At 39.3% G+C, this 12,932-nt stretch overlaps 2 protein-coding genes across 9 annotated transcripts in view; one reads left to right on the top strand and one right to left on the bottom strand.

The window, feature by feature from the left end:
* Nucleotides 1-5,367, bottom strand: part of csnk1g1 (casein kinase 1, gamma 1) — a 47,524-nt gene extending 42,157 nt beyond the window's left edge. For all 5 annotated transcript variants that reach the window (XM_012814949.3, XM_012814950.3, XM_031569529.2 and 2 more), the window contains exon 1: nucleotides 5,171-5,367. The gene's annotated coding sequence lies outside the window, so the exon portion shown is untranslated. The remainder of the gene's footprint in view (nucleotides 1-5,170) is intronic.
* Nucleotides 5,368-5,735: 368 nt separating this feature from the next.
* pacsin3 (protein kinase C and casein kinase substrate in neurons 3) overlaps nucleotides 5,736-12,932 on the top strand; it is a 45,446-nt gene continuing 38,249 nt past the window's right edge. For 2 of the 4 annotated variants that reach the window (XM_031569533.2, XM_012814791.3), the window contains exon 1: nucleotides 9,751-10,162. The gene's annotated coding sequence lies outside the window, so the exon portion shown is untranslated. Of the gene's footprint in view, nucleotides 5,799-9,750; nucleotides 10,163-12,932 lie in introns of those variants that run through there. The other 2 variants (XM_031569532.2, XM_042708092.1) reach the window with 2 other exon arrangements.

The following is a 12,932-nucleotide window of genomic DNA, read 5'->3' as shown; positions in this document are numbered from 1 at the left end:
GGGTGACAAAAATGTTTCTCCAGGTAGGCAATTAAGGTTTAAGTAAACACCGAATGATTGAACGAACCAATCCTATATTTTCTCGTTTTGTCAACTGGTATGACGGCTATACATTCCAAAGTCAAATAAACCTCACGTTATTTTGCCATCTTCAAAACCATATTATGATAGTTTGTACACCTATTACGCATGTATTCTATTCAAATGTGGGGTTATGCCCAAAACATACTATTTTAAAATGCTAATAAACACAACGTAACATAGCCATCTGCACATTCAAGTAAATCACATTTCGAATAAACTAAATAAAACATTTTTTTGCTCATCCTTAGATCTTTGGCTTAATGTGTATCTTTTAAAAAATATTCAGTTAAAAAGAAATGTTGCCAACTTGATGCTGTTTGATGATGTATTGATAAATGGTATATTGTCACCAAGATATTTATTTTACCAAGATAAATGGGAGGGCCGTTTTTGCTGTGTTTGTTTGGGGACATAGTTGAAGTGATGTGGACCAATGGGCTACAACAAAAGTATATTAAATATTGCACTAAATGAAATGGAGCTGTGTCTTTGTTGAGTTTCGGAGTGCTACAAGCCATGCTATACTTCGAGGAATGACAGATCAAATGAGATGCTTAAGTTACATCTGAAGGAGGACAGATAGGCTATGTGTAGACTAGCCTTTCAACAGACCTATGTGTTAATCAGTTAAATGCCGAGATTGAAGAAAAAACACTTTCTGTTGACAGATGGTGGCGGTACATCAGAAAGTCACTTGTAAATATCATCATAACCACCATAGCCCATTACCTGTGAAGTTTGAGCTGTATCAAGCAATGCATGGTGAAGTTGACACATTTCCTGCTTGCGTGTCAAGACATAAATTTCTACACCTTGTAAGATATCACAAATCCCTATTCCGCACCTGACATGAGTCCGATGAACCATCTAAGAGGAGAACATCAAAATGTAACACGTGTCAAACAGACAAAATCCAAAATAACTTGCTTCCTGTTGGGCGTGCTTAATGCAATGTACATACAAAGGTTGTCCGTCTTGGGGAGCCTCACATTCCTGCCAGATTTGGTGAGTGTAGGTGAAATTGTATGCCAGCCACAAGACTCTCGGCGTATGGGGGCACTATGGAGGCCACACCCTGAACAATGAGTAACTATCGCAAGCACTGATGTGTGTACCAAGCTCCATGAGTTTTTGCATGTGAACCACCTCTAAATCGTGAATAAAACCACCAAGTCTTGAATTTAAAAAAAGAAGAAGCGTAATAATAATCCTTACGGAACAATAGGGCCACCAGATACATTTTGCACTTAATTTAAAGGATAAAATATGGGTTTCTTGACAAATGTGATTCCAAACGTTTGAATGGTAGTGTGTCTGAGGTTCACACCAACTGGTCCAAGTAAATCCAAATTAACTCTCTAGGAGGAATTTGAAAGAGCTTATTAAAAAAAATCTAAAAAACTTTCAAAACGACTTCCTGTTGGGCAGAGCTACAACACAAACCAATCAAAAAAAGAGTTGAGATTGTGAAGACAATGTCCCCACCAAAGTTTATGATGAATAGTGATGAAAGTTTATGATTGTTATGTCATGCCCTTCTCTCTACCACCTGTAATTTGCTTACTGGAGAATCCACTGTGTTTCACTTCACTTCACTTCACTTCCCTTCACACGGACCCCATCATCAGCAGCAACTGGACGTCATTTCCTGTTAGATAGAGTTGCTGCTACCTACCGTGCACTCTAGCCCCAGAACGCCGCTAACTGCTTCTGTACTTAAGTATCCTAGTGACTGCACTCACTACAACTGCCTTTAACATTACATCGACTCTGGGAATACTTTCCCACATGAATTCTCTCTCTCTCTATAGTCTCTGTCTGCTTCCTGGCATGTAATATGTTTAGCGACTCCCTTAACTCCTTCTGGGGTCACAATACTTGCAACAAATGTAGGCTACTGGCAAGTCTGGAAGCGAGGATAACTATACTTGAATTGCATCTCCTCAATGTAGACTATATTAGCTTGTTAGCTCTAACTAGCGAAACCTACACAGTGGATGCTGCTGCATTAACCAGTGAAACCAAATCAGTAGATGTAGTTACATTAGCCAATGCTACTCCGTCTATAAGCAAACCTGCTGTAACACCGCAGCCTAAATTTCAAGACTAATGGGTCAAGGTAAAGCGAGGCCCTAGTCGAAATAAAGCGATGTCTGTGACACTCACAACCACTCTGAATTTCTATATCGATTCCGCCCCATTACCAACACTGATGATAGAGTAGAATCACCAATTAACAGAACGTTGAGAAACATTAAGTTAGCAACTCCGTCTGAAAAGGTGAACTATATACCTGGATCTAGAGCAAACGACATTGAATCACATCTAAAACTAATCCCTAACTCTAAATGTAGATACTCCACAATTATTATTCACACTGGCGTAAACGATGTCCGCTTACAGCAATCAGTAATCACCCAAATAAACTTTGTGTCGGTGCTTACTCTTGCCAAACAAATGTCAGACTCGGTAGTGTGTTTGGGTCCTATACCCATCATTACTCAACAACTGGCTATCAGAATGGTGCCCATGTAATGACGGAGGCTTTATCAACAACTGGCCAACCTTCTCGAGGAAGCATGGGTTACTGCAGAGATGGCATTCACTCCAGCCGGGAGGTTACCAGTCAGCTTTCTAAAAACTTAACACATCACCTAGCCAAGGCTGATTGCTGAAAACCCAAAATTAACATTAGAAGGCAGAACTACTAGCCTACACTAACCTCTTCTGCACCAGTATAATCATTACCCATACTTTTTTTTTACCCAGAACTTCTAAGCTCACTGCAAATCACACTGATAGAGGTTTACAAAACAGATAGAAACTATATTTGTACAAAACGCTACCAGTACAAACCTAAAGTTGGGCCTGTATTAACATACAGTCCTTAACATCAAAAGCTGCACTTCTAAATTAGTTGGTAACTGAGAACCATATTGACATACTTTTTCTAACTTAAGCCTGACTAAAACCAGACGAATTCCTAGCCTTATTTGAGTCATTTAATTAATCGCATTCCAATCACTAACAGACTCTATTGGGTTTTCCCAACATGTTAACACGCCAACATATTGTCAACCCTTACAGATTGTCAAAAACATGGCAAAAAGGGCACACTACTTCTCCACTGCATTAAATTCAAGTCAACAATCCTTGCCTACAGAGTGACCATCTTGGGAACTTGCACCCATCTACTTAAACCTCATAATTTAGGCTTACACTCCTTTTTGCCTACTGCGTTCCTTGAAGGATTGACGTCAGGCATTTCCTTTCCTTCAGTGATGTAGTGTGACCCTTTAATGCAGGAGCATAGGGATGGGAGATTCCACAGAGGGAGATTATTGCAACAATACATTTGTGGTGCCCACAATAAAGCGATTTGTCTTGCCAAGGCGTGTTGCTGACAGTGGGAGCAAAACACTGACACTACTCTCATCAAAAACTAGGCAGTCACGTAATTCCCCACTGTTGGCTCTTCTCACTGAAAAATCACCTTTTAACTTTTGGTTCATGAACACGAGTTGTCTCCTCTTGCATAGGCCTACCGACGTCAGCCACTGTCTTTACACCTACGATGTAAAGCCACATTGTTGTTAAAATAGATTAGGCTTTGTAAATTAATGAACGACTCGCAAAGAAGGAAGCGCTCTCCAACTTTGAATTTCATGTCCAATCAAATTGGCGTTCAGTGGCCTGGACCTTACTCTGATTGGTCGAGATTTAGGAAGAGACATGGCTGACTTTTACCTGACAGCTAGTAAGTAACAACACAATTTAGGTAGGCTGCCTGACAATTAAGTTACCTTTTTCACTGAACGATTAAATCACGCCAGATATTTTGTTTAATGCCCCCTTTGTTTACCCACCACTGTGGCAGGTGGGTTCATCAAATTCACCCATCACTTCACAAATTCACCTGCATTGGCAAGGTGGCAGGGGCGAATTTCCATCCCTGGTTTGTTGGATCTCCTAATGCTACCAACGGGTGACTTTCCTCAAAGGAATCAGACTTGCACTCCCCAGCAAGCAACTGTCCACATCGAATTAGTCCTAACCATTCATTAAAAGACATATTTTTTAATGAAGTTCTCACAAAATGTAAAGCCGATAGATAAATAAGACCCATTCAGTAATTGTGCAACTCATAATCTGAATAGTCGATTATTCATTTCAGTAATAGATAGATTCTACTATCAAAATAGTTATAAGCTACAACCCTAATTAAGCCTTTTTAGGTTTAGAACGTCCCTTTTCTAGGTGCCCTTGTAATGTACTGGTCACGGGCACAAGTCTATTCAGTCACCAAAAAATTGGAGGGTACACTGACATCAACACAGAGCCATGCGTAAAACCTCTCATCATCACTGGGACCCTGATGTACCCACGCGTACTCTCGGAGGCGCAAAGTATAAACTGGCCTTACCATTACATAGTTGCTGATAGATAATGTGAGCTAGCTTCCTTTTACAACGATAACCTGACACTTTGACAGGCGACAACGTGAATCAACTAAGTTCACCGTTAATCAGAAAGAAGTTGAAGTTCGCAATGCCCAAGCTAGCTACGCTATGAGAGTAGGACTGAGATTTTGAAGTGCATTATAACAGTTAACAGCACTATCAAAGTATGACTTACAACAGGGCAACCACATCCAATGTTACAAAAGCCTTAAGTGTTCCAGTGTAACATTAGGTTAATTTATTACATATTCATTTAAACCACCCTACGTTGGCTAACATTATATGAAACATTTACCTACCAACATCGAATGCGATGTTGAAATATAGGGTTATTTGATGGATAATGTTAAAAAGCCAAGAACGTTGGTAAGTCAGCTAGCTAATGTTAGCAGAGAACTTCACTTGACCTCACCAACCCGAGGCAGATCAAATATTGATTGACCGTGTCAAACTAAACTTGTGGTCTATGATGACCATCCGTTTATGCTGAGATCAACTGTATAATCTAACGTTACTTCACTGCACGACAGATGTAGAAACTGGAACTGCGTTACCAGACTTTCAACGTTGCTTGCTATGCTAGCTAGCTTCACACAAAAAAACAAGCAAAGAATTGGCTGACTTACCTCCAAGGAGTTAACCAATATTTTGTCTTTCCAGTGAGTTAACGTTAATTGTGAAATTTCAACCGTGATGTTCTCTAATGACAAAAAAAATGTTAACATCAGCTAGCAATCCAGCTAAAACTGTAATATGGGCTAAGGACGGCTTCTGCGCTGTGCTTATTTCACAGTGCTCCTTGGTGAAAACATATACAGTAAGGGCACAAGAAATGTTTTCCCAGTGGCAGCTTCGACTTCCGGTCCCGATTTTTCTCAGAGTGGCTGGATTTCAAAACTAAAGTCATCAGGGATGTTATTTAAGTCCCCACTATGTCTGATATTATTAAAAAAAAGTGATCGAATCTACGTTATATAAGGGTGTACCGCAATATTACAATAGTGGAGCGCTGAACCCGTCTACCCTTTATTGGACCCGGTTTCCCTGTTTGTGTGATTGAATGCGTATGTTCTCTTCCTCCTGTCTTGGAATATATCAATCAGTTATGATGTTGTTTTTTTTCCCAGGTGTCGGGGAGGGAACGGTCAGGGTATTAGACACGTCAGTCATTGTCACATGTTGGATTCAATGCAATATGGACTACAGCAATTCACACTGTAAACACCACCTTTGAAAATGGAAATGTAGATTATGGTATGTAACCGACCATTGTATTTGAGGTCTAACTATAATTCTCTCTAACTAACTCTCTTTAACTATATCTCTCTAACTTTGTCTCTCTTGCTCATCCTCTTACTATCTTATTCTTTCTCTCTCTCTCTCTGTCCATTTCCCCTGAATTTCCCCCATGCCATCTCTTTATCTAATTATTTTATACCGGTTTGGTTTATTTTCTCAACATTTGATGCATTCAAGCGTATTTGGTTGAACTGTCATCAAACCTGTTTATTCAGTTATCATTTACAGTTGTACTGTATTTGGTTTACACCTTACATTTAATTTGGTTGATAACTGTAACATTTAAGCTTGCAGTAATGAACTGTTTATTCATGAACCATCTAGGCCTATTTAACTTGCTGAAAGATCTGTTGGATCAAACACCAACTAAAAAAATCGTTGGTGATGGGTGGAAACACCAACTAAAAGATTGCCGTGTTCCAACAGATTTCACATTAAAACACCAGTTATATTATAACTCTGAAGTTAGTTGTGGTTGCGTGATTTAGCAAAGGACTCGATGTAATGCCGGTCTGATGAGTAAGGTGTCGGTTTATTCTATGCAACAGACCTTGAGCACACACGACACACTACGATGGAGAGAGAGAAGGAGAGATGATTAGGAGATATGGTCCATAGTGTAGTTTCTCTTCTGTGTTGGCCTTGTCTTCAAAAGCTGTGATGTCTCCTCAATGTCCCAGAATTACTCCTTGCTCCGTTCTCTTACCACACCTCAGCGGTTGGTGTCTCCACACGGCAAACCCACTGCAGAACTTACGTTTTCTGTTCTGTATGATATTCTTTCTCCAACACAACTTTTAGCATGAAAGTAGTTATATTTTAGTTAACACAATGGGTGTGTCTTCAGGTCTAGTTCAAGGTGTAAGGTGGGGCGTGATAAGAAGGGGAACAGTATGGGGTCTACCTAGATATGATAGGTGTGAAGGTCAGACAGGGAGGGTCTTGCTGACCATTTGTGTGTTAATGAACGTGGCGGAATGTGATACATTGTTGTGGGGGAGGAAATTCACATGAGCAATGTTGCAACTCCTTAGAAAGTATATGAAAAATACCAATATTCGTCTGCCTCAAACTACATTAATGATCACAAATAAGAATAATCATACAAATAATCACAAATGTTCCAAGTGTAGTGGTTTAAAATGCAAACATCAAAATGTTCCAAGTCTGGTGTTTTTTTTAACTAAGATGCAGTTGTGCAGCGACGCTCGTTTTCCGTGAGTGGCAACTATCCATCTATGATCATCTGTTCTGATGTAGTTCAGATCATTCAAGTCCTTGAATGTTGTGTGGTGGAAACATGAAAGTCCAATTCATGTACTGTTGTCACTGTCCAGCGGGAGAGGTGGATCATGGACAACGATGATGGCTTGGTCATTGCAGCAGAGGCTCCACTGGTTCTTTGTATCCAGATCCTCTCATGCTGCTCCAGGGGGGTTGGTAATGGACCATTGGCTCTGAAAGACAAACATAGAAAAACAGCGGCAGCATCACAAAGTCCATAGAATGTGGCATGTCATTCATAGAAAGAACAAACAAACTCAACGACATAACATTGAACATTAAAGGAAACTTCCTAACCATTAGGGCTCTGACTTGATCTGTAACCCATATTTCATAATAATAATAATAATTAATGAATTTAATTTATAGCGCACTCTATATTCATCTGAATCTCAGAGTGCTACAGTAAAAACATAGTTTAAAAAACATAGTTAAAGCAACCTATAAAAAGCATAGTTAAGAACATAGTTAAAAAAACAACATAGTTACAAACATAGTTAAGAACATAGTTAAAAAACATAGTTAAATCAAAAAAACAAAGTTTGAAAACATAGTTTAAAAACATAATAGCCATGACCATAACCAAAAATCAACACTATCGCCACTGAATCATAATGATTTCAACCATAGTCATAGCTCTTTTGCATGTACTTCACAAGGGATGGTTGTTCTAGAGGCACACATTGTATGCAATGGTTTAAATTAGTCCATTTAGGTTTCCCCTGTACGTTGACTGCAGTATTAGAAAGTGACAATAATTTATGTGTTTTTTTCACACTTAGCCTCTGATGCTAAGTTCTGTATCTGATGAGTGGTCACCCACTGATCAATCATCAAAGTATGTCCCCCGTCACGTGGCACTGGTTGCGTCTTCACCATTGGGGCTGTCTGAACTGCTCTTATCATCTCTGTACAGTATTGACCCTCAACTGGTTTAGCGTTCACCTTATTCTCATGCTCCAGGAGGTCACATTCGTCATATTCAAATTAATTGTCATAGCAAATGTTCCAGTAAGCGTTCTGGTTGTGAATATTCTGAAAACAATCATCCTGGCCCCCCAAAACTTTAGCTTTTTTTTTTTACAGCTCCATCAGCTAAGGCAGTGGTTCTCAAACTAGGGGTTGGGACCGCAAGTGGGGTCGCCAAACGTTTTTTGGGGGTCGCGGAATGATCTTGCTGCCCTGTGCATCTACATATTAGGCTTTGACATGCTGTATAGTCTATCAGAAATGGTGTTTTCTACATCAGGGTGGAAAATGAAAACTAATATTGTCTCAGCAAGCAGTCTCATCATTCAAGATGAAACTGAATTTAGACCTATAATATCCTGTCAAAATGTGTGGGGGGTCACGAGACTTGGCACATGGATTTAATTTTTCTGATTTTTTGTTCTGCGCAATGCTCTGCCCTTTTTGTTGCATTTATTAGCATCTCAAAAGTAAAAGTGAATCGTCTGAAGCGGAGTTGGTAACTTCTGCCCGGTGATCACATTTTCGGCAATTCTTCTTTCTTGGTATGATATTTGTTTATATGTGATATTTGATTGGTTCTGTTCCCAGAGAATGGGAAATCTACCTTGCACCTTTTGCACACAATTTGTTGTTTTATCTGGGTATTGGCCAGCTCCATTAACCCAGAATCCAAAACTCCAAATATTTTTGTCCACCATAACATTAGCCTTGCCTAGTTTAAATAGGGGAGAGGGGGGTAAAAAAAAAAGCAACTTTTTTTTACTTCAATAGCCCAGGTATTTTAGAATATAATTCTAAATATAATTATTAATAATTAAATCCCTTTCTGCTGATTTTATTGGTGTTCATGAAATAAATATAACTAATTTGTCTGTAGTTCTGAAACCTGAAGATGGTTTATGGTTTATTTTTCTGAGGAACATTGACAGATTATTTGTTTAAAACTTGATTTTAGACAAAAATAACACATTGCATATATACCATTTACATTGTATTGTACCTGAACGTGGTGCTGAATTTAAATACATACATTTAAATACAACACAATTTTAGCTTATATCAGAGCATGTCTAAATCATCAGTGTCTCAACATATCCTCAGTACTCTTCCCAGTAGAACAGCCCTATGGCTTTGTTTTGCTAAGAGAATGAAGCCATAGGGCTGTTCAATTAGGAGCTATTCACTTACTACGTGTTAACTTGTCACTAAACCACATACTTGGAATACCCCTGGACTGGCCTAGGTGGGGAAAAGGTCAACAGTAGCCTGTTTAATGCTCCATTACTCCACAAATTACTATTCATTACATCTAGGACAAATATGACTTAAGGAGAACTCCATGCTGCTGTCGTCGCTTAGTAGTTTGTTAGGGTGTCGGTATTGTCAAGAGATGGTGCTATAGCCTAACTTAACCTACCTCCAAATTATTACTGTCCCACATCCGCTTTAAGCCTGTATCAAAAATAAATATATGATAAAATGATAATTTCATTATGAATAATAATAAAACTGGCTTAGATTCTATGATGAGAAATAATGATAAGTTGCCCTATCGTTAAAACTTTATTTCAGGTTCTAAAGGGTTAAACTTCTGTAATTGGATCAATGGATATTATGCTCAGCCACAGCTCTCTAAAGACCTCCTCAGACGACGGGAGGGTTGCCCGTCGACTTGCCTGTTGAAATCAGTAACATAGCCTATCTCGTTGACATGTCTTCAGTTTTTCCGATATATTTATGAACGGCAGCACTTTTCACCCGGCTTTAAAGTTCAGCTATTACAAGGTGAAACGTACAGTGTGATTCAACTCCGTGTTTTCATTATGGCAGCGGGATGCCTCAGTTGTAGTAGGCTACATCCTTACACCCACCCCTCTCCTCAGAGTATTTTTGTTTCTTAAATTGGTTGTCGAATTCTTTTCATAGTGTTTATTTTAAAACGGGCGAATTTACTCCAAGGTTGTCAACGAAAGTTGTACGAAGACTGTAGATTATGAGTGGGATTTAGGTGTGTGGACAGCGTCGAGTGCAGAATTTTAAGCGAAGCCCTGGCGGCGCAACAGGTATGTAGCTTTAAGCGCGGATTATCAATTTAAATGTAGCTTATATATAACTGGTTTACACTTGTCGAGAAAACTGATAAGGGTGACATACACGATTATGTCTCATCTGTGTGTGTTTTGTTGTGTTGTGTTGGGATGTGATGACCGGTAACATTTGTATGGCTGTATTGACACTCCCATAAGAATCTGCCATTTTAAAGGTGGATTGCGCGATTCTAAGCAAATAGATTTGTTGTGAAATTTAACTTATTGATCCTCATGCTCTTCTAGCTGTCCGTTCTGTGTGCGCTCAAACAAAACCTCTGGTGTTCCCACACAGTCATGTCTCTGTTTTGGGAAACAATTGCGGCTCGGACCGAGCTGTAAATAATTATAGCCAATCAACACGTTGCTTCAGGAACACGGAAGGGAGGGGTGTAATTAAATTGGTTGTTGATCTAAAAATAATCAACAACCTTTCACCAGAATTGTGGATTCTGCTTTAAATGTATTCATCAAGTGCCTTTTTAAAGCAACATTATGTAACAATTTTACCATAACAGCTTCAAAATCATTTTGGTGGTTCACTGACTTGTAATATTGAGAATGGCGTCTGTGCCACTGCCACAGCATGCCTGGTACGGCTGGTATTGCACTATGTAACTTAGGTGGACAGGGTGCAACACCTCTTGCAACAACTATGTAATGCTTAATGGCACCACCTCACACAACAACAATTAGACCCTTCTGCTATATATAATATATAAATAATAATAAGAAGATAGCGCTGTGTTCTCTTTGTGGACATCATGGCAGAGGCGACAGAGAAACCGAGGAAGACGTTGAAGTCTTTTTTGCACATTGTTTGTGGTATTTTCCCTATTCTTCTTGGTAAAATGTATATAGATAATCTAGATTGGTGGCATGGCGCTCCTGGACTATTGTGTCTGTAAATAGTTCAACCCCCTTGGAAGTTTTGACCTTTTTTGACCATTTTACAACATCATATAATGGCTCTTTTGACACTAATCAGCAAAAAATAATCGTTCATGTCAAAGTAAAACGTATCTCTACAAAGACAAATATCTTCATGTCTCCCATTCTTCCATGTCCTCATTCTGCTTGGACTGTCAGTTATTGGTTATGTTAGCCCTTATGCACAATTTTGTATGTTTTATTATTCGTGAGTGAACAGCCCTTTTCAAGTCCAGCCACAAATTGCAGAGAAGCATCCCCACAGCATGATGCTGTCACCAACATGCTTCACGGTGTCAAATCATCAAAAAAGCTGGGGATGGTGTGTTTCTGATGATGTGCAGTATTTGGTGTATGCCAAACATAGCGTTTAGTCTGATGGCCAGAGACCTCAATTGTGGTCTTATTAGATCATTGAACTTTCTTCCACTTCACTTCAGAATCTATGCCTTCTGGCAAACTGTAGCTGACATTTTGTGAGCGCTTTTATCAACAGTGTGAACAGTATGCATGCACAGTCGCTCCAATCTCAGCCACGGAAGGTTGTAACCCCTTCAGAGGAGTCTTGGTGGCCTACCTCACTAGTCCCCTTCCTGTTTTTTGTCTTCATGGTGTAATTTTTGCCAGGGTACTGTTCCGCTAGTACTTAGACTTTCTAGATACAAATCTATCTTTGAGCTTTTGCTTGACCCTCTCAGATTTTCCTTATTCACTGATATTATGTGCCCAAACACCTTAAAACCTTTCTAAAATAGGGGGTAGGTGTACTCCAGGGCAAATTTTCATAAGAAATGCTTGAAAAAAAAAACTAGGGTGCTGTCGTTTACTGTGACCCGAGCGAACATCGAGATTTTGCCACGCCCTTTTAGCGTATTCCGGTCATTTTGAGACAAAATTCAAGTCTCTACGACCTTCAGAAGCTGAGATACAGATGCGCTAGACGCTTGCTAAAAGGGCGTGGCAAAATCTCGATGTTCGCTCGGGTTACAGTTAATGACAGCACCCTAGTTTTGTTCCTCATGGTCAAATTAGCCAGGAACCGTTGAGAAAAGTCGTGCCGCTCATGATGTATACTCAACTTGAGCCTGCTCCTGGAGTATTAAAGGAAGGTCTGCAAAATGATTCCTCCAAATTTCAAGTATTTTTTTAAGAACATTTTGCCCTGAAGTACACCTAACCCCTATTTTAGGTGTTCGTGAGCCGTTTTGACAATTTCAGACTAGGCCTATTAATACAATGATCATGCGGCTAACATGAACATTGTATGGATTGATCACCCAGTGAGAAGCTAATTTTTTTTTAATATTTAGTGTAAAACTATTTTATGACTTTAACTGATAAAATTAATAGAATTGTTCAAATGTAGAAACAATGTTTAAGAAAAGCTATGCAACAGCCGATGGGGCATTTGTTTAAAAAACATTTTAGTGTTAGAGTGTCTCAGTGTTTTTACAGTGGTGGGGGGAGGGGGGCAGTAATCTTTTTTTTCTTTGTCAAAGGGGGGCCTGCCATGAAAGGTTTGGCATCCACTGCTTTAGCCTGACAATGTAGCTAGCATCTTCAGCTGTAACATACAGTGCATTCAGAAAGTATTCAGACCCCTTTTACATTTTGTGATATTGCAGCCCTATGCTAACATCATTTAAATAAATGTTTTCCTTCATCAATTTACACTCAATACCCCATAATGACGAGGAATTATTTAACGCTTTTTATTCAATTGCATTTGTGTTTGAATGTCAGAAAATAATGCTCAGAGAATGGGAGCATGCTCAATTCTAGTACAGTGAGCTTTTATTAGGATTCCTCCGTCAGG

The sequence above is a fragment of the Clupea harengus genome, chromosome 6 (assembly GCF_900700415.2).
Source record: "Clupea harengus chromosome 6, Ch_v2.0.2, whole genome shotgun sequence".
Taxonomy (NCBI): Eukaryota; Metazoa; Chordata; class Actinopteri; order Clupeiformes; family Clupeidae; genus Clupea; species Clupea harengus.
Note: the sequence above shows the minus strand (reverse complement) of the source record. Positions and strands in the feature narration are given on the sequence as shown.